Source organism: Carcharodon carcharias, chromosome 40 (assembly GCF_017639515.1).
Source record: "Carcharodon carcharias isolate sCarCar2 chromosome 40, sCarCar2.pri, whole genome shotgun sequence".
Lineage (NCBI taxonomy): Eukaryota > Metazoa > Chordata > Chondrichthyes > Lamniformes > Lamnidae > Carcharodon > Carcharodon carcharias.
The window spans coordinates 458,504-484,204 of record NC_054506.1 but is presented as its reverse complement, the minus strand read 5'-3'; the positions used below and the strand labels follow the sequence as shown (position 1 = coordinate 484,204).

The following is a 25,701-nucleotide window of genomic DNA, read 5'->3' as shown; positions in this document are numbered from 1 at the left end:
CAGAGAGAGGACAGACCAGGGAAAAGGGGGATATAGAGAGAGGACACAAAGGGGAACAGGGGGATATGGAGAGATGACACACCGGAGAACAGGGGGATATAGAGATGACACACCGGGGAACAGAGGGATATAGTGAGAGGACAGACCAGGGAAAAGGGGGATATAGAGAGAGGACACACTGGGGATCAGTGGGATATAGAGAAAGGACACATCGGAGAACAGGGGGATATAGAGAGAGGACACACCATGGAACAGGGGGATATAGAGAGAGGACACAACGGGGAACAGAGGGATATAGAGAGAGGACACAACGGGGAACAGAGGGATATGGAGAGACGACACAATGGTGAACAGAGGGATATAGAGAGAGGACACCCCGGGGAACAGAGGGATATAGAGAGAGGACACACCGGGGAACAGAGGGATATGGAGAGAGGACACACCGGGGAAGAGGGGGAAACGGAGAGATGAGACTCCGGGGAACAGACGGATACGGAGAGATGAGACTCCGGGGAACAGAGGGATGTAGAGAGAGGACACACTGGAGAACAGAGGGATATAGAGAGAGGACACACCGGGGAACAGACGGATACGGAGAGATGAGACTCCGGGGAACAGAGGGATTTAGAGAGAGGACACACTGGGAACAGTGGGATATGGAGAGAGGACAAACCGGGGAACAGACGGATACGGAGAGATGAGACTCCGGGGAACAGAGGGATACGGAGAGAGGACACACCGGGGAACAGGGGGATATAGAGAGAGGACACACCGGGGAACAGAGGGATATAGAGAGAGGACACACCGGGGAACAGAGTTATATAGCGAGAGGACACACCGGTGAACAGAGGGATATAGAGAGAGGACACACCGGGGAACAGAGGGATATGGAGAGAGGACACACCGGGGAACAGAGGGATATAGAGAGAGGACACACCGGGGAACAGAGGGATATAAAGAGAGGACACACTGGGGAACAGAGTTATATAGCGATAGGACACACCGCTGAACAGAGGGATATAGAGAGAGGACACACCGGGGAACAGAGGGATATAGAGAGAGGACACAACGGGGAACAGAGGGATATAGAGAGAGGACAAAACAGGGAGCAGAGGGATATGGAGAGAGGACACAACGGGGAAAAGAGGGATATAGAGAGAGGACACCCCGGGGAACTGAGGGATATAGAGAGAGGACTCACCGGGGAACAGAGGGATATGAGAGATGACACACCGGGGAAGAGGGGATACGGAGAGATGAGGACTCCGGGGAACAGACGGGATACGGAGAGAGAGTCCGGGGAACAGAGGGATGTGGAGACAGGACACACCGGGGAACAGACGGATACGGAGAGATGAGAAACCCGGGGAACAGAGGGATACGGAGAGAGGACACACCGGGGAACAGGTGGATATAGAGAGCGGACACACCGGGGAACAGAGGGATATAGAGAGAGGACACACCGGGGAACAGAGGGATATAGAGAAGAGGACACACTGCGGAACAGAGTTATATAGCGAGAGGAAACACCGGGAACAGAGGGATATAAAGAGAGGACACACCGGGGAACTGAGCGATATAGGGAGAGGACACACCAGGGAATAGAGGGATATAGAAGAGGACACACCGGGGAACAGGGGGATATAGAGAGAGGACAAACTGGGGAACAGAGGGATATAGAGAGAGGACACGCCGGGGAACAGAAGGATATAGAGAGAGGACACACCGGGGAACAGAGGGATATGGAGAGAGGACACACCAGGGAACAGAGGAATATAGAGAGAGGACACACCGGGGAACAGAGGGATATAGAGAGAGGACACACTGGGGAACAGATTTATATAGAGAGAGGACACACCGGGGAACAGAGGGATATAGAGAGAGGACACACCGGGGAACAGAGGGATATGGAGAGATGACACAACGGTGAACAGAGGGACTTAGAGAGAGGACACACCGGGGAACAGAGGGATATAGAGAGAGGACACACCGGGGAATACAGGGATATGGAGAGATGACACACCGGTGAACAGAGGGATATAGGGAGAGGACACACCGGGGAACAGAGGGATATAGAGAGAGGAAACATCGGGGAACAGAGGGATATGGAGAGAGGACACACCGGACAACAGAGGGATATGGAGAGATGACACACCGGGGAACTGAGGGATATAGAGAAAGGACACATCGGAGAACAGGGGGATATAGAGAGAGGACACACCAGGGAACAGGGGGATATAGAGAGAGGACACAACGGGGAACAGAGGGATATAGAGAGAGGACACAACGGGGAACAGAGGGATATGGAGAGTGGACACAACGGGGAAAAGAGGGATATAGAGAGAGGACACCCCGGGGAACAGAGGGATATAGAGAGAGGACACACCGGGGAACAGAGGGATATGGAGAGAGGACACACCGGGGAAGAGGGGGAAACGGAGAGATGCGACTCCGGGGAACAGACGGATACAGAGAGATGAGTCTCCGGGGTACAGAGGGATGTAGAGAGAGGACACACTGGGGAACAGAGGGATATAGAGAGAGGACACACCGGGGAACAGACGGATATGGAGAGATGAGACTCCGGGGAACAGAGGGATACGGAGAGAGGATACACCGGGGAACAGGGGGATATAGAGAGAGGACACATCGGGGAACAGTGGGATATAGAGATAGGACACACCGTGGAACAGAGGGATATAGAGAGAGGACACACCGGGGAACAGGGGTTTTATAGAGAAATGACACACCGGAGAACAGAGGGATATAGAGAGAGGACACAGCGGGGAACAGAGGGATATAGAGAGAGGACAGACCAGGGAAAAGGGGGATATAGAGAGAGGACACACTGGGGATCAGTGGGATATAGAGAAAGGACACATCGGAGAACAGGGGAATATAGAGAGAGGACACACCAGGGAACAGGGGGATATAGAGAGAGGACACAACGGGGAACAGAGGGATATAGAGAGAGGACACAACAGGGAACAGAGGGATATGGAGAGAGGACACAACGGGGAAAAGAGGGATATAGAGAGAGGACACCCCGGGGAACTGAGGGATATAGAGAGAGGACTCACCGGGGAACAGAGGGATATGGAGAGATGACACACCGGGGAAGAGGGGGAAACGGAGAGATGAGACTCCGGGGAACAGACGGATACGGAGAGATGAGACTCCGGGGAACAGAGGGATGTGGAGCCAGGACACACCGGGGAACAGACGGATACGGAGAGATGAGAAACCGGGGAACAGAGGGATCTGGAGAGAGGACACACCGGGGAACAGGTGGATATAGAGAGCGGACACACCGGGGAACAGAGGGATATAGAGAGAGGACACACCGGGGAACAGAGGGATATAGAGAAATGACACACTGCGGAACAGAGTTATATAGCGAGAGGAAACACCGGTGAACAGAGGGATATAGAGAGAGGACACACCGGGGAACAGAGGGATATAGAGAGAGGACACACCGTGGAACAGGGGGATATTGACAGAGGACACACCGGGGAACAGGGGGATATAGAGAGAGGACAAACTGGGGAACAGAGGGATATAGAGAGAGGACACGCCGGGGAACAGAAGGATATAGAGAGAGGACACACCGGGGAACAGAGGGATATGGAGAGAGGACACACCAGGGAACAGAGGAATATAGAGAGAGGACACACCGGGGAACAGAGGGATATAGAGAGAGGACACACTGGGGAACAGATTTATATAGAGAGAGGACACACTGGGGAACAGAAGGATATAGAGAGAGGACACACCGGGGAACAGAGGGATATGGAGAGATGACACAATGGTGAACAGAGGGACTTAGAGAGAGGACACACCGGGGAACAGAGGGATATAGAGAGAGGACACACCGGGGAATACAGGGATATGGAGAGATGACACACCAGTGAACAGAGGGATATAGGGAGAGGACGCACCGGGGAACAGAGGAATATAGAGAGAGGAAACATCGGGGAACAGAGGGATATGGAGAGAGGACACACCGGACAACAGAGGGATATGGAGAGATGACACACCGGGGAACTGAGGGATATAGAGAAAGGACACATCGGAGAACAGGGGGATATAGAGAGAGGACATACCGGGGAACAGGGGGATATAGAGAGAGGACACAACGGGGAACAGAGGGATATGGAGAGAGGACACAAAGGGGAACAGTGGGATATGGAGAGAGGACACACCGGGGAACAGAGGGATATGGAGAGATGACACACCGGGGAACTGAGGGATATAGAGAAAGGACACATCGGAGAACAGGGGGATATAGAGAGAGGACACACCAGGGAACAGAGGGATAAAGAGAGAGGACCCACCGGGGAACAGAGGGATATAGAGAGAGGACACAACGGGGAACAGAGGCATATAGAGAGAGGACACTCCGGGGAACAGAGGGATATGGAGAGCGGACACACAGGGGAACAGAGGGATATAGAGAGAGGACACACCGGGGAACTGAGGGGGAAACGGAGAGATGAGACTCCGGGGAACAGACGGATACAGAGAGATGAGACTCCGGGGTACAGAGGGATATAGAGAGAGGACACACTGGGGAACAGAGGGATATAGAGAGAGGACACACTGGGGAACAGAGGGATATAGAGAGAGGACACACCGGGGAACAGACGGATACGGAGAGATGAGACTCCGGGGAACAGAGGGATACAGAGAGAGGATACACCGGGGAACAGGGGGATATAGAGAGAGGACACATCGGGGAACAGTGGGATATAGAGATAGGACACACCGGGGAACAGAGGGATATAGAGAGAGGACACACCGGGGAACAGGGGGATATAGAGAGAGGACACACCGGGGAACAGAGGGATATAGAGAGAGGACACAGCGGGGAACAGAGGGATACAGAGAGAGGACAGACCAGGGAAAAGGGGGATATAGAGAGAGGACACAAAGGGGAACAGGGGGATATGGAGAGATGACACACCGGAGAACAGGGGGATATAGAGATGACACACCGGGGAACAGAGGGATATAGTGAGAGGACAGACCAGGGAAAAGGGGGATATAGAGAGAGGACACACTGGGGATCAGTGGGATATAGAGAAAGGACACATCGGAGAACAGGGGGATATAGAGAGAGGACACACCATGGAACAGGGGGATATAGAGAGAGGACACAACGGGGAACAGAGGGATATAGAGAGAGGACACAACGGGGAACAGAGGGATATGGAGAGACGACACAATGGTGAACAGAGGGATATAGAGAGAGGACACCCCGGGGAACAGAGGGATATAGAGAGAGGACACACCGGGGAACAGAGGGATATGGAGAGAGGACACACCGGGGAAGAGGGGGAAACGGAGAGATGAGACTCCGGGGAACAGACGGATACGGAGAGATGAGACTCCGGGGAACAGAGGGATGTAGAGAGAGGACACACTGGAGAACAGAGGGATATAGAGAGAGGACACACCGGGGAACAGACGGATACGGAGAGATGAGACTCCGGGGAACAGGGGGATGTAGAGAGAGGACACACTGGGAACAGTGGGATATGGAGAGAGGACAAACCGGGGAACAGACGGATACGGAGAGATGAGACTCCGGGGAACAGAGGGATACGGAGAGAGGACACACCGGGGAACAGGGGGATATAGAGAGAGGACACACCGGGGAACAGAGGGATATAGAGAGAGGACACACCGGGGAACAGAGTTATATAGCGAGAGGACACACCGGTGAACAGAGGGATATAGAGAGAGGACACACCGGGGAACAGAGGGATATGGAGAGAGGACACACCGGGGAACAGAGGGATATAGAGAGAGGACACACCGGGGAACAGAGGGATATAAAGAGAGGACACACTGGGGAACAGAGTTATATAGCGATAGGACACACCGCTGAACAGAGGGATATAGAGAGAGGACACACCGGGGAACAGAGGGATATAGAGAGAGGACACAACGGGGAACAGAGGGATATAGAGAGAGGACAAAACAGGGAGCAGAGGGATATGGAGAGAGGACACAACGGGGAAAAGAGGGATATAGAGAGAGGACACCCCGGGGAACTGAGGGATATAGAGAGAGGACTCACCGGGGAACAGAGGGATATGGAGAGATGACACACCGGGGAAGAGGGGGAAACGGAGAGATGAGACTCCGGGGAACAGACGGATACGGAGAGATGAGACTCCGGGGAACAGAGGGATGTGGAGACAGGACACACCGGGGAACAGACGGATACGGAGAGATGAGAAACCGGGGAACAGAGGGATACGGAGAGAGGACACACCGGGGAACAGGTGGATATAGAGAGCGGACACACCGGGGAACAGAGGGATATAGAGAGAGGACACACCGGGGAACAGAGGGATATAGAGAAAGGACACACTGCGGAACAGAGTTATATAGCGAGAGGAAACACCGGTGAACAGAGGGATATAGAGAGAGGACACACCGGGGAACAGAGGGATATAGAGAGAGGACACACCATGGAACAGGGGGATATAGAAAGAGGACACACCGGGGAACAGGGGGATATAGAGAGAGGACAAACTGGGGAACAGAGGGATATAGAGAGAGGACACGCCGGGGAACAGAAGGATATAGAGAGAGGACACACCGGGGAACAGAGGGATATGGAGAGAGGACACACCAGGGAACAGAGGAATATAGAGAGAGGACACACCGGGGAACAGAGGGATATAGAGAGAGGACACACTGGGGAACAGATTTATATAGAGAGAGGACACACCGGGGAACAGAGGGATATAGAGAGAGGACACACCGGGGAACAGAGGGATATGGAGAGATGACACAACGGTGAACAGAGGGACTTAGAGAGAGGACACACCGGGGAACAGAGGGATATAGAGAGAGGACACACCGGGGAATACAGGGATATGGAGAGATGACACACCGGTGAACAGAGGGATATAGGGAGAGGACACACCGGGGAACAGAGGGATATAGAGAGAGGAAACATCGGGGAACAGAGGGATATGGAGAGAGGACACACCGGACAACAGAGGGATATGGAGAGATGACACACCGGGGAACTGAGGGATATAGAGAAAGGACACATCGGAGAACAGGGGGATATAGAGAGAGGACACACCAGGGAACAGGGGGATATAGAGAGAGGACACAACGGGGAACAGAGGGATATAGAGAGAGGACACAACGGGGAACAGAGGGATATGGAGAGTGGACACAACGGGGAAAAGAGGGATATAGAGAGAGGACACCCCGGGGAACAGAGGGATATAGAGAGAGGACACACCGGGGAACAGAGGGATATGGAGAGAGGACACACCGGGGAAGAGGGGGAAACGGAGAGATGCGACTCCGGGGAACAGACGGATACAGAGAGATGAGTCTCCGGGGTACAGAGGGATGTAGAGAGAGGACACACTGGGGAACAGAGGGATATAGAGAGAGGACACACCGGGGAACAGACGGATATGGAGAGATGAGACTCCGGGGAACAGAGGGATACGGAGAGAGGATACACCGGGGAACAGGGGGATATAGAGAGAGGACACATCGGGGAACAGTGGGATATAGAGATAGGACACACCGTGGAACAGAGGGATATAGAGAGAGGACACACCGGGGAACAGGGGTTTTATAGAGAAATGACACACCGGAGAACAGAGGGATATAGAGAGAGGACACAGCGGGGAACAGAGGGATATAGAGAGAGGACAGACCAGGGAAAAGGGGGATATAGAGAGAGGACACAAAGGGGAACAGGGGGATATGGAGAGATGACACACCGGAGAACAGGGGGATATAGAGATGACACACCGGGGAACAGAGGGATATAGTGAGAGGACAGACCAAGGAAAAGGGGGATATAGAGAGAGGACACACTGGGGATCAGTGGGATATAGAGAAAGGACACATCGGAGAACAGGGGGATATAGAGAGAGGACACACCATGGAACAGGGGGATATAGAGAGAGGACACAACGGGGAACAGAGGGATATAGAGAGAGGACACACTGGGGAACAGAGGGATATAGAGAGAGGACACACCGGGGAATACAGGGATATGGAGAGATGACACACCGGTGAACAGAGGGATATAGGGAGAGGACACACCGGGGAACAGAGGGATATAGAGAGAGGAAACACCGGGGAAGAGAGGGATATGGAGAGAGGACACACCGGGGAACAGAGGGATATGGAGAGATGACACACCGGTGAACAGAGGGATATAGAGAGAGGACACACCGAGGAACAGAGCTATATAGAGAGAGGACACACAGGATAACAGAGGGATATAGAGAGAGGACTCACCGGGGAACAGAGGGATATAGAGAGAGGACACACCGGGGAACAGAGGGATATAGAGAGAGGACACACCGGGGAACAGAGGGATATGGAGAGAGGACACACCGGGGAACAGAGGGATATAGAGAGAGGACACACCGGGGAACAGAGGGATATAGAGAGAGGACACACTGGGGAACAGAGTTATATAGCGAGAGGACACACCGCTGAACAGAGGGATATAGAGAGAGGACACACCGGGGAACAGAGGGATATAGAGAGAGGACACACCGTGGAACAGGGGGATATAGAAAGAGGACACTCTGGGGAACAGGGGCATATAGAGAGAGGACAAACTGGGGAACAGAGGGATATAGAGAGAGGACACTCCGGGGAACAGAGGGATATAGAGAGAGGACACACCGGGGAACAGAGGGATATGGAGAGAGGACACACCGGGGAACAGAGGGATATAGAGAGAGGACACACTGGGGAACAGAGGGATATAGAGAGAGGACACACTGGGTAACAGATTTATATAGAGAGTGGACACACCGGGGAACAAAGGGATATAGAGAGAGGACACACCGGGGAACAGACGGATACGGAGAGATGAGACTCCGGGGAACAGAGGGATGTAGAGAGAGGACACACTGGGAACAGTGGGATATGGAGAGAGGACAAACCGGGGAACAGACGGATACGGAGAGATGAGACTCCGGGGAACAGAGGGATACGGAGAGAGGACACACCGGGGAACAGGGGGATATAGAGAGAGGACACACCGGGGAACAGAGGGATATAGAGAGAGGACACACCGGGGAACAGACGGATACGGAGAGATGAGACTCCGGGGAACAGAGGGATGTAGAGAGAGGACACACTGGGAACAGTGGGATATGGAGAGAGGACAAACCGGGGAACAGACGGATACGGAGAGATGAGACTCCGGGGAACAGAGGGATACGGAGAGAGGACACACCGGGGAACAGGGGGATATAGAGAGAGGACACACCGGGGAACAGAGGGATATAGAGAGAGGACACACCGGGGAACAGAGTTATATAGCGAGAGGACACACCGGTGAACAGAGGGATATAGAGAGAGGACACACCGGGGAACAGAGGGATATGGAGAGAGGACACACCGGGGAACAGAGGGATATAGAGAGAGGACACACCGGGGAACAGAGGGATATAAAGAGAGGACACACTGGGGAACAGAGGGATATGGAGAGAGGACACACCGGGGAAGATGGGGAAACGGAGAGATGAGACTCCGGGGAACAGACGGATACGGAGAGATGAGACTCCGGGGAACAGAGGGATGTAGAGAGAGGACACACTGGAGAACAGAGGGATATAGAGAGAGGACACACCGGGGAACAGACGGATACGGAGAGATGAGACTCCGGGGAACAGAGGGATGTAGAGAGAGGACGCACTGGGAACAGTGGGATATGGAGAGAGGACAAACCGGGGAACAGACGGATACGGAGAGATGAGACTCCGGGGAACAGAGGGATACGGAGAGAGGACACACCGGGGAACAGGGGGATATAGAGAGAGGACACACCGGGGAACAGAGGGATATAGAGAGAGGACACACCGGGGAACAGAGTTATATAGCGAGAGGACACACCGGTGAACAGAGGGATATAGAGAGAGGACACACCGGGGAACAGAGGGATATGGAGAGAGGACACACCGGGGAACAGAGGGATATAGAGAGAGGACACACCGGGGAACAGAGGGATATAAAGAGAGGACACACTGGGGAACAGAGTTATATAGCGAGAGGACACACCGCTGAACAGAGGGATATAGAGAGAGGACACACCGGGGAACAGAGGGATATAGAGAGAGGACACACCGTGGAACAGGGGGATATAGAAAGAGGACACTCTGGGGAACAGGGGGATATAGAGAGAGGACAAACTGGGGAACAGAGGGATATAGAGAGAGGACACGCCGGGGAACAGAGGGATATAGAGAGAGGACACACCGGGGAACAGAGGGATATGGAGAGAGGACACACCGGGGAACAGAGGAATATAGAGAGAGGACACACTGGGGAACAGAGGGATATAGAGAGAGGACACACTGGGTAACAGATTTATATAGAGAGAGGACACACCGGGGAACAAAGGGATATAGAGAGAGGACACACCGGGGAACAGAGGGATATGGCGAGATGACACAACGGTGAACAGAGGGACTTAGAGAGAGGACACACTGGGGAACAGAGGGATATAGAGAGAGGACACACCGGGGAATACAGGGATATGGAGAGATGACACACCGGTGAACAGAGGGATATAGGGAGAGGACACACCGGGGAACAGAGGGATATAGAGAGAGGAAACACCGGGGAAGAGAGGGATATGGAGAGAGGACACACCGGGGAACAGAGGGATATGGAGAGATGACACACCGGTGAACAGAGGGATATAGAGAGAGGACACACCGAGGAACAGAGCTATATAGAGAGAGGACACACAGGATAACAGAGGGATATAGAGAGAGGACACACCGGGGAACAGAGGGATATAGAGAGAGGACACACCGGGGAACAGAGGGATATAGAGAGAGGACACACCGGGGAACAGAGGGATATGGAGAGAGGACACACCGGGGAACAGAGGGATATAGAGAGAGGACACACCGGGGAACAGAGGGATATTAAGAGAGGACATACTGGGGAACAGAGTTATATAGCGAGAGGACACACCGCTGAACAGAGGGATATAGAGAGAGGACACACCGGGGAACAGAGGGATATAGAGAGAGGACACACCGTGGAACAGGGGGATATAGAAAGAGGACACTCTGGGGAACAGGGGCATATAGAGAGAGGACAAACTGGGGAACAGAGGGATATAGAGAGAGGACACGCCGGGGAACAGAGGGATATAGAGAGAGGACACACCGGGGAACAGAGGGATATGGAGAGAGGACACACCGGGGAACAGAGGAATATAGAGAGAGGACACACTGGGGAACAGAGGGATATAGAGAGAGGACACACTGGGTAACAGATTTATATAGAGAGTGGACACACCGGGGAACAAAGGGATATAGAGAGAGGACACACCGGGGAACAGACGGATACGGAGAGATGAGACTCCGGGGAACAGAGGGATGTAGAGAGAGGACACACTGGGAACAGTGGGATATGGAGAGAGGACAAACCGGGGAACAGACGGATACGGAGAGATGAGACTCCGGGGAACAGAGGGATACGGAGAGAGGACACACCGGGGAACAGGGGGATATAGAGAGAGGACACACCGGGGAACAGAGGGATATAGAGAGAGGACACACCGGGGAACAGAGTTATATAGCGAGAGGACACACCGGTGAACAGAGGGATATAGAGAGAGGACACACCGGGGAACAGAGGGATATGGAGAGAGGACACACCGGGGAACAGAGGGATATAGAGAGAGGACACACCGGGGAACAGAGGGATATAAAGAGAGGACACACTGGGGAACAGAGTTATATAGCGATAGGACACACCGCTGAACAGAGGGATATAGAGAGAGGACACACCGGGGAACAGAGGGATATAGAGAGAGGACACAACGGGGAACAGAGGGATATAGAGAGAGGACACAACAGGGAACAGAGGGATATGGAGAGAGGACACAACGGGGAAAAGAGGGATATAGAGAGAGGACACCCCGGGGAACTGAGGGATATAGAGAGAGGACTCACCGGGGAACAGAGGGATATGGAGAGATGACACACCGGGGAAGAGGGGGAAACGTTGAGATGAGACTCCGGGGAACAGACGGATACGGAGAGATGAGACTCCGGGGAACAGAGGGATGTGGAGACAGGACACACCGGGGAACAGACGGATACGGAGAGATGAGAAACCGGGGAACAGAGGGATACGGAGAGAGGACACACCGGGGAACAGGTGGATATAGAGAGCGGACACACCGGGGAACAGAGGGATATAGAGAGAGGACACACCGGGGAACAGAGGGATATAGAGAAAGGACACACTGCGGAACAGAGTTATATAGCGAGAGGAAACACCGGTGAACAGAGGGATATAGAAAGAGGACACACCGGGGAACAGAGGGATATAGAGAGAGGACACACCATGGAACAGGGGGATATAGAAAGAGGACACACCGGGGAACAGGGGGATATAGAGAGAGGACAAACTGGGGAACAGAGGGATATAGAGAGAGGACACGCCGGGGAACAGAAGGATATAGAGAGAGGACACACCGGGGAACAGAGGGATATGGAGAGAGGACACACCAGGGAACAGAGGAATATAGAGAGAGGACACACCGCGGAACAGAGGGATATAGAGAGAGGACACACTGGGGAACAGATTTATATAGAGAGAGGACACACCGGGGAACAGAGGGATATAGAGAGAGGACACACCGGGGAACAGAGGGATATGGAGAGATGACACAACGGTGAACAGAGGGACTTAGAGAGAGGACACACTGCGGAACAGAGTTATATAGCGAGAGGAAACACCGGTGAACAGAGGGATATAGAGAGAGGACACACCGGGGAACAGAGGGATATAGAGAGAGGACACACCGTGGAACAGGGGGATATAGAAAGAGGACACACCGGGGAACAGGGGGATATAGAGAGAGGACAAACTGGGGAACAGAGGGATATAGAGAGAGGACACGCCGGGGAACAGAAGGATATAGAGAGAGGACACACCGGGGAACAGAGGGATATGGAGAGAGGACACACCAGGGAACAGAGGAATATAGAGAGAGGACACACCGGGGAACAGAGGGATATAGAGAGAGGACACACTGGGGAACAGATTTATATAGAGAGAGGACACACTGGGGAACAGAAGGATATAGAGAGAGGACACACCGGGGAACAGAGGGATATGGAGAGATGACACAATGGTGAACAGAGGGACTTAGAGAGAGGACACACCGGGGAACAGAGGGATATAGAGAGAGGACACACCGGGGAATACAGGGATATGGAGAGATGACACACCAGTGAACAGAGGGATATAGGGAGAGGACGCACCGGGGAACAGAGGAATATAGAGAGAGGAAACATCGGGGAACAGAGGGATATGGAGAGAGGACACACCGGACAACAGAGGGATATGGAGAGATGACACACCGGGGAACTGAGGGATATAGAGAAAGGACACATCGGAGAACAGGGGGATATAGAGAGAGGACACACCAGGGAACAGGGGGATATAGAGAGAGGACACAACGGGGAACAGAGGGATATAGAGAGAGGACACAACGGGGAACAGAGGGATATGGAGAGAGGACACACCGGACAACAGAGGGATATGGAGAGATGACACACCGGGGAACTGAGGGATATAGAGAAAGGACACATCGGAGAACAGGGGGATATAGAGAGAGGACACACCAGGGAACAGGGGGATATAGAGAGAGGACACAACGGGGAACAGAGGGATATAGAGAGAGGACACAACGGGGAACAGAGGGATATAGAGAGAGGACACACCGGGGAACAGAGGGATATGGAGAGAGGACACACCGGGGAACAGAGGGATATGGAGAGAGGAAACACCGGGGAAGAGGGGGAAACGGAGAGATGAGACTCCGGGGAACAGACGGATACAGAGAGATGAGACTCCGGGGTACAGAGGGATGTAGAGAGAGGACACACTGGGGAACAGAGGGATATAGAGAGAGGACACACTGGGGAACAGAGGGATATAGAGAGAGGACACACCGGGGAACAGACGGATACGGAGAGATGAGACTCCGGGGAACAGAGGGATACGGAGAGAGGATACACCGGGGAACAGGGGGATATAGAGAGAGGACACATCGGGGAACAGTGGGATATAGAGATAGGACACACCGGGGAACAGAGGGATATAGAGAGAGGACACACCGGGGAACAGGGGGATATAGAGAGATGACACACCGGAGAACAGAGGGATATAGAGAGAGGACACAGCGGGGAACAGAGGGATACAGAGAGAGGACAGACCAGGGAAAAGGGGGATATAGAGAGAGGACACAAAGGGGAACAGGGGGATATGGAGAGATGACACACCGGAGAACAGGGGGATATAGAGATGACACACCGGGGAACAGAGGGATATAGTGAGAGGACAGACCAGGGAAAAGGGGGATATAGAGAGAGGACACACTGGGGATCAGTGGGATATAGAGAAAGGACACATCGGAGAACAGGGGGATATAGAGAGAGGACACACCATGGAACAGGGGGATATAGAGAGAGGACACAACGGGGAACAGAGGGATATAGAGAGAGGACACAACGGGGAACAGAGGGATATGGAGAGACGACACAATGGGGAACAGAGGGATATAGAGAGAGGACACCCCGGGGAACAGAGGGATATAGAGAGAGGACACACCGGGGAACAGAGGGATATGGAGAGAGGACACACCGGGGAAGAGGGGGAAACGGAGAGATGAGACTCCGGGGAACAGACGGATACGGAGAGATGAGACTCCGGGGAACAGAGGGATGTAGAGAGAGGACACACTGGAGAACAGAGGGATATAGAGAGAGGAAACACCGGGGAACAGACGGATACGGAGAGATGAGACTCCGGGGAACAGAGGGATACGGAGAGAGGACACACCGGGGAACAGGGGGATATAGAGAGAGGACACACCGGGGAACAGAGGGATATAGAGAGAGGACACACCGGGGAACAGAGTTATATAGCGAGAGGACACACCGGTGAACAGAGGGATATAGAGAGAGGACACACCGGGGAACAGAGGGATATGGAGAGAGGACACACCGGGGAACAGAGGGATATAGAGAGAGGACACACCGGGGAACAGAGGGATATAAAGAGAGGACACACTGGGGAACAGAGTTATATAGCGATAGGACACACCGCTGAACCGAGGGATATAGAGAGAGGACACACCGGGGAACAGAGGGATATAGAGAGAGGACACAACGGGGAACAGAGGGATATAGAGAGAGGACAAAACAGGGATCAGAGGGATATGGAGAGAGGACACAACGGGGAAAAGAGGGATATAGAGAGAGGACACCCCGGGGAACTGAGGGATATAGAGAGAGGACTCACCGGGGAACAGAGGGATATGGAGAGATGACACACCGGGGAAGAGGGGGAAACGGAGAGATGAGACTCCGGGGAACAGACGGATACGGAGAGATGAGACTCCGGGGAACAGAGGGATGTGGAGACAGGACACACCGGGGAACAGACGGATACGGAGAGATGAGAAACCGGGGAACAGAGGGATACGGAGAGAGGACACACCGGGGAACAGGTGGATATAGAGAGCGGACACACCGGGGAACAGAGGGATATAGAGAGAGGACACACCGGGGAACAGAGGGATATAGAGAAAGGACACACTGCGGAACAGAGTTATATAGCGAGAGGAAACACCGGTGAACAGAGGGATATAGAGAGAGGACACACCGGGGAACAGAGGGATATAGAGAGAGGACACACCATGGAACAGGGGGATATAGAAAGAGGACACACCGGGGAACAGGGGGATATAGAGAGAGGACAAACTGGGGAACAGAGGGATATAGAGAGAGGACACGCCGGGGAACAGAAGGATATAGAGAGAGGACACACCGGGGAACAGAGGGATATGGAGAGAGGACACACCAGGGAACAGAGGAATATAGAGAGAGGACACACCGGGGAACAGAGGGATATAGAGAGAGGACACACTGGGGAACAGATTTATATAGAGAGAGGACACACCGGGGAACAGAGGGATATAGAGAGAGGACACACCGGGGAACAGAGGGATATGGAGAGATGACACAACGGTGAACAGAGGGACTTAGAGAGAGGACACACCGGGGAACAGAGGGATATAGAGAGAGGACACACCGGGGAATACAGGGATATGGAGAGATGACACACCGGTGAACAGAGGGATATAGGGAGAGGACACACCGGGGAACAGAGGGATATAGAGAGAGGAAACATCGGGGAACAGAGGGATATGGAGAGAGGACACACCGGACAACAGAGGGATATGGAGAGATGACACACCGGGGAACTGAGGGATATAGAGAAAGGACACATCGGAGAACAGGGGGATATAGAGAGAGGACACACCAGGGAACAGGGGGATATAGAGAGAGGACACAACGGGGAACAGAGGGATATAGAGAGAGGACACAACGGGGAACAGAGGGATATGGAGAGTGGACACAACGGGGAAAAGAGGGATATAGAGAGAGGACACCCCGGGGAACAGAGGGATATAGAGAGAGGACACACCGGGGAACAGAGGGATATGGAGAGAGGACACACCGGGGAAGAGGGGGAAACGGAGAGATGAGACTCCGGGGAACAGACGGATACAGAGAGATGAGTCTCCGGGGTACAGAGGGATGTAGAGAGAGGACACACTGGGGAACAGAGGGATATAGAGAGAGGACACACCGGGGAACAGACGGATACGGAGAGATGAGACTCCGGGGAACAGAGGGATACGGAGAGAGGATACACCGGGGAACAGGGGGATATAGAGAGAGGACACATCGGGGAACAGTGGGATATAGAGATAGGACACACCGTGGAACAGAGGGATATAGAGAGAGGACACACCGGGGAACAGGGGTTTTATAGAGAAATGACACACCGGAGAACAGAGGGATATAGAGAGAGGACACAGCGGGGAACAGAGGGATATAGAGAGAGGACAGACCAGGGAAAAGGGGGATATAGAGAGAGGACACACTGGGGATCAGTGGGATATAGAGAAAGGACACATCGGAGAACAGGGGGATATAGAGAGAGGACACACCATGGAACAGGGGGATATAGAGAGAGGACACAACGGGGAACAGAGGGATATAGAGAGAGGACACAACGGGGAACAGAGGGATATGGAGAGACGACACAATGGGGAACAGAGGGATATAGAGAGAGGACACCCCGGGGAACAGAGGGATATAGAGAGAGGACACACCGGGGAACAGAGGGATATGGAGAGAGGACACACCGGGGAAGAGGGGGAAACGGAGAGATGAGACTCCGGGGAACAGACGGATACGGAGAGATGAGACTCCGGGGAACAGAGGGATGTAGAGAGAGGACACACTGGAGAACAGAGGGATATAGAGAGAGGACACACCGGGGAACAGACGGATACGGAGAGATGAGACTCCGGGGAACAGAGTGATGTAGAGAGAGGACGCACTGGGAACAGTGGGATATGGAGAGAGGACAAACCGGGGAACAGACGGATACGGAGAGATGAGACTCCGGGGAACAGAGGGATACGGAGAGAGGACACACCGGGGAACAGGGGGATATAGAGAGAGGACACACCGGGGAACAGAGGGATATAGAGAGAGGACACACCGGGGAACAGAGTTATATAGCGAGAGGACACACCGGTGAACAGAGGGATATAGAGAGAGGACACACCGGGGAACAGAGGGATATGGAGAGAGGACACACCGGGGAACAGAGGGATATAGAGAGAGGACACACCGGGGAACAGAGGGATATAAAGAGAGGACACACTGGGGAACAGAGTTATATAGCGAGAGGACACACCGCTGAACAGAGGGATATAGAGAGAGGACACACCGGGGAACAGAGGGATATAGAGAGAGGACACACCGTGGAACAGGGGGATATAGAAAGAGGACACTCTGGGGAACAGGGGGATATAGAGAGAGGACAAACTGGGGAACAGAGGGATATAGAGAGAGGACACGCCGGGGAACAGAGGGATATAGAGAGAGGACACACCGGGGAACAGAGGGATATGGAGAGAGGACACACCGGGGAACAGAGGAATATAGAGAGAGGACACACTGGGGAACAGAGGGATATAGAGAGAGGACACACTGGGTAACAGATTTATATAGAGAGAGGACACACCGGGGAACAAAGGGATATAGAGAGAGGACACACCGGGGAACAGAGGGATATGGCGAGATGACACAACGGTGAACAGAGGGACTTAGAGAGAGGACACACTGGGGAACAGAGGGATATAGAGAGAGGACACACCGGGGAATACAGGGATATGGAGAGATGACACACCGGTGAACAGAGGGATATAGGGAGAGGACACACCGGGGAACAGAGGGATATAGAGAGAGGAAACACCGGGGAAGAGAGGGATATGGAGAGAGGACACACCGGGGAACAGAGGGATATGGAGAGATGACACACCGGTGAACAGAGGGATATAGAGAGAGGACACACCGAGGAACAGAGCTATATAGAGAGAGGACACACAGGATAACAGAGGGATATAGAGAGAGGACTCACCGGGGAACAGAGGGATATAGAGAGAGGACACACCGGGGAACAGAGGGATATAGAGAGAGGACACACCGGGGAACAGAGGGATATGGAGAGAGGACACACCGGGGAACAGAGGGATATAGAGAGAGGACACACCGGGGAACAGAGGGATATAAAGAGAGGACACACTGGGGAACAGAATTATATAGCGAGAGGACACACCGCTGAACAGAGGGATATAGAGAGAGGACACACCGGGGAACAGAGGGATATAGAGAGAGGACACATCGTGGAACAGGGGGATATAGAAAGAGGACACTCTGGGGAACAGGGGCATATAGAGAGAGGACAAACTGGGGAACAGAGGGATATAGAGAGAGGACACGCCGGGGAACAGAGGGATATAGAGAGAGGACACACCGGGGAACAGAGGGATATGGAGAGAGGACACACCGGGGAACAGAGGAATATAGAGAGAGGACACACTGGGGAACAGAGGGATATAGAGAGAGGACACACTGGGTAACAGATTTATATAGAGAGAGGACACACCGGGGAACAAAGGGATATAGAGAGAGGACACACTGGGGAACAGACGGATACGGAGAGATGAGACTCCGGGGAACAGAGGGATGTAGACAGAGGACACACTGGGAACAGTGGGATATGGAGAGAGGACAAACCGGGGAACAGACGGATACGGAGAGATGAGACTCCGGGGAACAGAGGGATACGGAGAGAGGACACACGTGGGAACAGGGGGATATAGAGAGAGGACACACCGGGGAACAGAGGGATATAGAGAGAGGACACACCGGGGAACAGAGTTATATAGCGAGAGGACACACCGGTGAACAGAGGGATATAGAGAGAGGACACACCGGGGAACAGAGGGATATGGAGAGAGGACACACCGGGGAACAGAGGGATATAGAGAGAGGACACACCGGGGAACAGAGGGATATAAAGAGAGGACACACTGGGGAACAGAGTTATATAGCGATAGGACACACCGCTGAACAGAGGGATATAGAGAGAGGACACACCGGGGAACAGAGGGATATAGAGAGAGGACACAACGGGGAACAGAGGGATATAGAGAGAGGACACAACAGGGAACAGAGGGATATGGAGAGAGGACACAACGGGGAAAAGAGGGATATAGAGAGAGGACACCCCGGGGAACTGAGGGATATAGAGAGAGGACTCACCGGAGAACAGAGGGATATGGAGAGATGACACACCGGGGAAGAGGGGGAAACGTTGAGATGAGACTCCGGGGAACAGACGGATACGGAGAGATGAGACTCCGGGGAACAGAGGGATGTGGAGACAGGACACACCGGGGAACAGACGGATACGGAGAGATGAGACACCGGGGAACAGAGGGATACGGAGAGAGGACACACCGGGGAACAGGTGGATATAGAGAGCGGACACACCGGGGAACAGAGGGATATAGAGAGAGGACACACCGGGGAACAGAGGGATATAGAGAAAGGACACACTGCGGAACAGAGTTATATAGCGAGAGGAAACACCGGTGAACAGAGGGATATAGAGAGAGGACACACCGGGGAACAGAGGGATATAGAGAGAGGACACACCATGGAACAGGGGGATATAGAAAGAGGACACACCGGGGAACAGGGGGATATAGAGAGAGGACAAACTGGGGAACAGAGGGATATAGAGAGAGGACACGCCGGGGAACAGAAGGATATAGAGAGAGGACACACCGGGGAACAGAGGGATATGGAGAGAGGACACACCAGGGAACAGAGGAATATAGAGAGAGGACACACCGGGGAACAGAGGGATATAGAGAGAGGACACACTGGGGAACAGATTTATATAGAGAGAGGACACACCGGGGAACAGAGGGATATAGAGAGAGGACACACCGGGGAACAGAGGGATATGGAGAGATGACACAACGGTGAACAGAGGGACTTAGAGAGAGGACACACCGGGGAACAGAGGGATATAGAGAGAGGACACACCGGGGAATACAGGGATATGGAGAGATGACACACCGGTGAACAGAGGGATATAGGGAGAGGACACACCGGGGAACAGAGGGATATAGAGAGAGGAAACATCGGGGAACAGAGGGATATGGAGAGAGGACACACCGGACAACAGAGGGATATGGAGAGATGACACACCGGGGAACTGAGGGATATAGAGAAAGGACACATCGGAGAACAGGGGGTTATAGAGAGAGGACACACCAGGGAACAGGGGGATATAGAGAGAGGACACAACGGGGAACAGAGGGATATAGAGAGAGGAAACAACGGGGAACAGAGGGATATGGAGAGTGGACACAACGGGGAAAAGAGGGATGTAGAGAGAGGACACCCCGGGGAACAGAGGGATATAGAGAGAGGACACACCGGGGAACAGAGGGATATGGAGAGAGGACACACCGGGGAAGAGGGGGAAACGGAGAGATGAGACTCCGGGGAACAGACGGATACAGAGAGATGAGTCTCCGGGGTACAGAGGGATGTAGAGAGAGGACACACTGGGGAACAGAGGGATATAGAGAGAGGACACATCGGAGAACAGGGGGATATAGAGAGAGGACACACCATGGAACAGGGGGATATAGAGAGAGGACACAACGGGGAACAGAGGGATATAGAGAGAGGACACAACGGGGAACAGAGGGATATGGAGAGTGGACACAACGGGGAACAGGGGGATATAGAAAGAGGACACTCTGGGGAACAGGGGGATATAGAGAGAGGACAATCTGGGGAACAGAGGGATATAGAGAGAGGACACGCCGGGGAACAGAGGGATATAGAGAGAGGACACACCGGGGAACAGAGGGATATGGAGAGAGGACACACCGGGGAACAGAGGAATATAGAGAGAGGACACACTGGGGAACAGAGGGATATAGAGAGAGGACACACTGGGTAACAGATTTATATAGAGAGAGGACACACCGGGGAACAAAGGGATATAGAGAGAGGACACACCGGGGAACAGACGGATACGGAGAGATGAGACTCCGGGGAACAGAGGGATGTAGACAGAGGACACACTGGGAACAGTGGGATATGGAGAGAGGACAAACCGGGGAACAGACGGATACGGAGAGATGAGACTCCGGGGAACAGAGGGATACGGAGAGAGGACACACCGGGGAACAGGGGGATATAGAGAGAGGACACACCGGGGAACAGAGGGATATAGAGAGAGGACACACCGGGGAACAGAGTTATATAGCGAGAGGACACACCGGTGAACAGAGGGATATAGAGAGAGGACACACCGGGGAACAGAGGGATATGGAGAGAGGACACACCGGGGAACAGAGGGATATAGAGAGAGGACACACCGGGGAACAGAGGGATATAAAGAGAGGACACACTGGGGAACAGAGTTATATAGCGATAGGACACACCGCTGAACAGAGGGATATAGAGAGAGGACACACCGGGGAACAGAGGGATATAGAGAGAGGACACAACGGGGAACAGAGGGATATAGAGAGAGGACACAACAGGGAACAGAGGGATATGGAGAGAGGACACAACGGGGAAAAGAGGGATATAGAGAGAGGACACCCCGGGGAACTGAGGGATATAGAGAGAGGACTCACCGGGGAACAGAGGGATATGGAGAGATGACACACCGGGGAAGAGGGGGAAACGTTGAGATGAGACTCCGGGGAACAGACGGATACGGAGAGATGAGACTCCGGGGAACAGAGGGATGTGGAGACAGGACACACCGGGGAACAGACGGATACGGAGAGATGAGAAACCGGGGAACAGAGGGATACGGAGAGAGGACACACCGGGGAACAGGTGGATATAGAGAGCGGACACACCGGGGAACAGAGGGATATAGAGAGAGGACACACCGGGGAACAGAGGGATATAGAGAAAGGACACACTGCGGAACAGAGTTATATAGCGAGAGGAAACACCGGTGAACAGAGGGATATAGAGAGAGGACACACCGGGGAACAGAGGGATATAGAGAGAGGACACACCATGGAACAGGGGGATATAGAAAGAGGACACACCGGGGAACAGGGGGATATAGAGAGAGGACAAACTGGGGAACAGAGGGATATAGAGAGAGGACACGCCGGGGAACAGAAGGATATAGAGAGAGGACACACCGGGGAACAGAGGGATATGGAGAGAGGACACACCTGGGAACAGAGGAATATAGAGAGAGGACACACCGGGGAACAGAGGGATATAGAGAGAGGACACACTGGGGAACAGATTTATATAGAGAGAGGACACACCGGGGAACAGAGGGATATAGAGAGAGGACACACCGGGGAACAGAGGGATATGGAGAGATGACACAACGGTGAACAGAGGGACATAGAGAGAGGACACACCGGGGAACAGAGGGATATAGAGAGAGGACACACCGGGGAATACAGGGATATGGAGAGATGACACACCGGTGAACAGAGGGATATAGGGAGAGGACACACCGGGGAACAGAGGGATATAGAGAGAGGAAACATCGGGGAACAGAGGGATATGGAGAGAGGACACACCGGACAACAGAGGGATATGGAGAGATGACACACCGGGGAACTGAGGGATATAGAGAAAGGACACATCGGAGAACAGGGGGATATAGAGAGAGGACACACCAGGGAACAGGGGGATATAGAGAGAGGACACAACGGGGAACAGAGGGATATAGAGAGAGGAAACAACGGGGAACAGAGGGATATGGAGAGTGGACACAACGGGGAAAAGAGGGATATAGAGAGAGGACACCCCGGGGAACAGAGGGATATAGAGAGAGGACACACCGGGGAACAGAGGGATATGGAGAGAGGACACACCGGGGAAGAGGGGGAAACGGAGAGATGAGACTCCGGGGAACAGACGGATACAGAGAGATGAGTCTCCGGGGTACAGAGGGATGTAGAGAGAGGACACACTGGGGAACAGAGGGATATAGAGAGAGGACACACCGGGGAACAGACGGATACGGAGAGATGAGACTCCGGGGAACAGAGGGATACGGAGGGAGGATACACCGGGGAACAGGGGGATATAGAGAGAGGACACATCGGGGAACAGTGGGATATAGAGATAGGACACACCGTGGAACAGAGGGATATAGAGAGAGGACACACCGGGGAACAGGGGGATATAGAGAAATGACACACCGGAGAACAGAGGGATATAGAGAGAGGACACAGCGGGGAACAGAGGGATATAGAGAGAGGACAGACCAGGGAAAAGGGGGATATAGAGAGAGGACATAAAGGGGAACAGGGGGATATGGAGAGATGACACACCGGAGAACAGGGGGATATAGAGATGACACACCGGGGAACAGAGGGATATAGTGAGAGGACAGACCAAGGAAAAGGGGGATATAGAGAGAGGACACACTGGGGATCAGTGGGATATAGAGAAAGGACACATCGGAGAACAGGGGGATATAGAGAGAGGACACACCATGGAACAGGGGGATATAGAGAGAGGACACAACGGGGAACAGAGGGATATAGAGAGAGGACACAACGGGGAACAGAGGGATATGGAGAGACGACACAATGGGGAACAGAGGGATATAGAGAGAGGACACCCCAGGGAACAGAGGGATATGGAGAGAGGACACACCGGGGAAGAGGGGGAAACGGAGAGATGAGACTCCGGGGAACAGACGGATACGGAGAGATGAGACTCCGGGGAACAGAGGGATGTAGAGAGAGGACACACTGGAGAACAGAGGGATATAGAGAGAGGACACACCGGGGAACAGATGGATACGGAGAGATGAGACTCCGGGGAACAGAGGGATGTAGAGAGAGGACGCACTGGGAACAGTGGGATATGGAGAGAGGACAAACCGGGGAACAGACGGATACGGAGAGATGAGACTCCGGGGAAAAGAGGGATACGGAGAGAGGACACACCGGGGAACAGGGGGATATAGAGAGAGGACACACCGGGGAACAGAGGGATATAGAGAGAGGACACACCGGGGAACAGAGTTATATAGCGAGAGGACACACCGGTGAACAGAGGGATATAGAGAGAGGACACACCGGGGAACAGAGGGATATGGAGAGAGGACACACCGGGGAACAGAGGGATATAGAGAGAGGACACACCGGGGAACAGAGGGATATAAAGAGAGGACACACTGGGGAACAGAGTTATATAGCGAGAGGACACACCGCTGAACAGAGGGATATAGAGAGAGGACACACCGGGGAACAGAGGGATATAGAGAGAGGACACACCGTGGAACAGGGGGATATAGAAAGAGGACACTCTGGGGAACAGGGGGATATAGAGAGAGGACAAACTGGGGAACAGAGGGATATAGAGAGAGGACACGCCAGGGAACAGAGGGATATAGAGAGAGGACACACCGGGGAACAGAGGGATATGGAGAGAGGACACACCGGGGAACAGAGGAATATAGAGAGAGGACACACTGGGGAACAGAGGGATATAGAGAGAGGACACACTGGGTAACAGATTTATATAGAGAGAGGACACACCGGGGAACAAAGGGATATAGAGAGAGGACACACCGGGGAACAGAGGGATATGGCGAGATGACACAACGGTGAACAGAGGGACTTAGAGAGAGGACACACTGGGGAACAGAGGGATATAGAGAGAGGACACACCGGGGAATACAGGGATATGGAGAGATGACACACCGGTGAACAGAGGGATATAGGGAGAGGACACACCGGGGAACAGAGGGATATAGAGAGAGGAAACACCGGGGAAGAGAGGGATATGGAGAGAGGACACACCGGGGAACAGAGGGATATGGAGAGATGACACACCGGTGAACAGAGGGATATAGAGAGAGGACACACCGAGGAACAGAGCTATATAGAGAGAGGACACACAGGATAACAGAGGGATATAGAGAGAGGACACACCGGGGAACAGAGGGATATAGAGAGAGGACACACCGGGGAACAGAGGGATATAGAGAGAGGACACACCGGGGAACAGAGGGATATGGAGAGAGGACACACCGGGGAACAGAGGGATATAGAGAGAGGACACACCGGGGAACAGAGGGATATAAAGAGAGGACACACTGGGGAACAGAGTTATATAGCGAGAGGACACACCGCTGAACAGAGGGATATAGAGAGAGGACACACCGGGGAACAGAGGGATATAGAGAGAGGAC

The 25,701-nt window shown here is 53.4% G+C and overlaps 1 protein-coding gene across 1 annotated transcript in view; it reads right to left on the bottom strand.

The window, feature by feature from the left end:
* The window catches only part of LOC121273158 (tumor necrosis factor receptor superfamily member 3-like), an 83,310-nt gene that overhangs the window by 25,803 nt on the left and 31,806 nt on the right, over window positions 1-25,701 (bottom strand). The window lies entirely within an intron of this gene.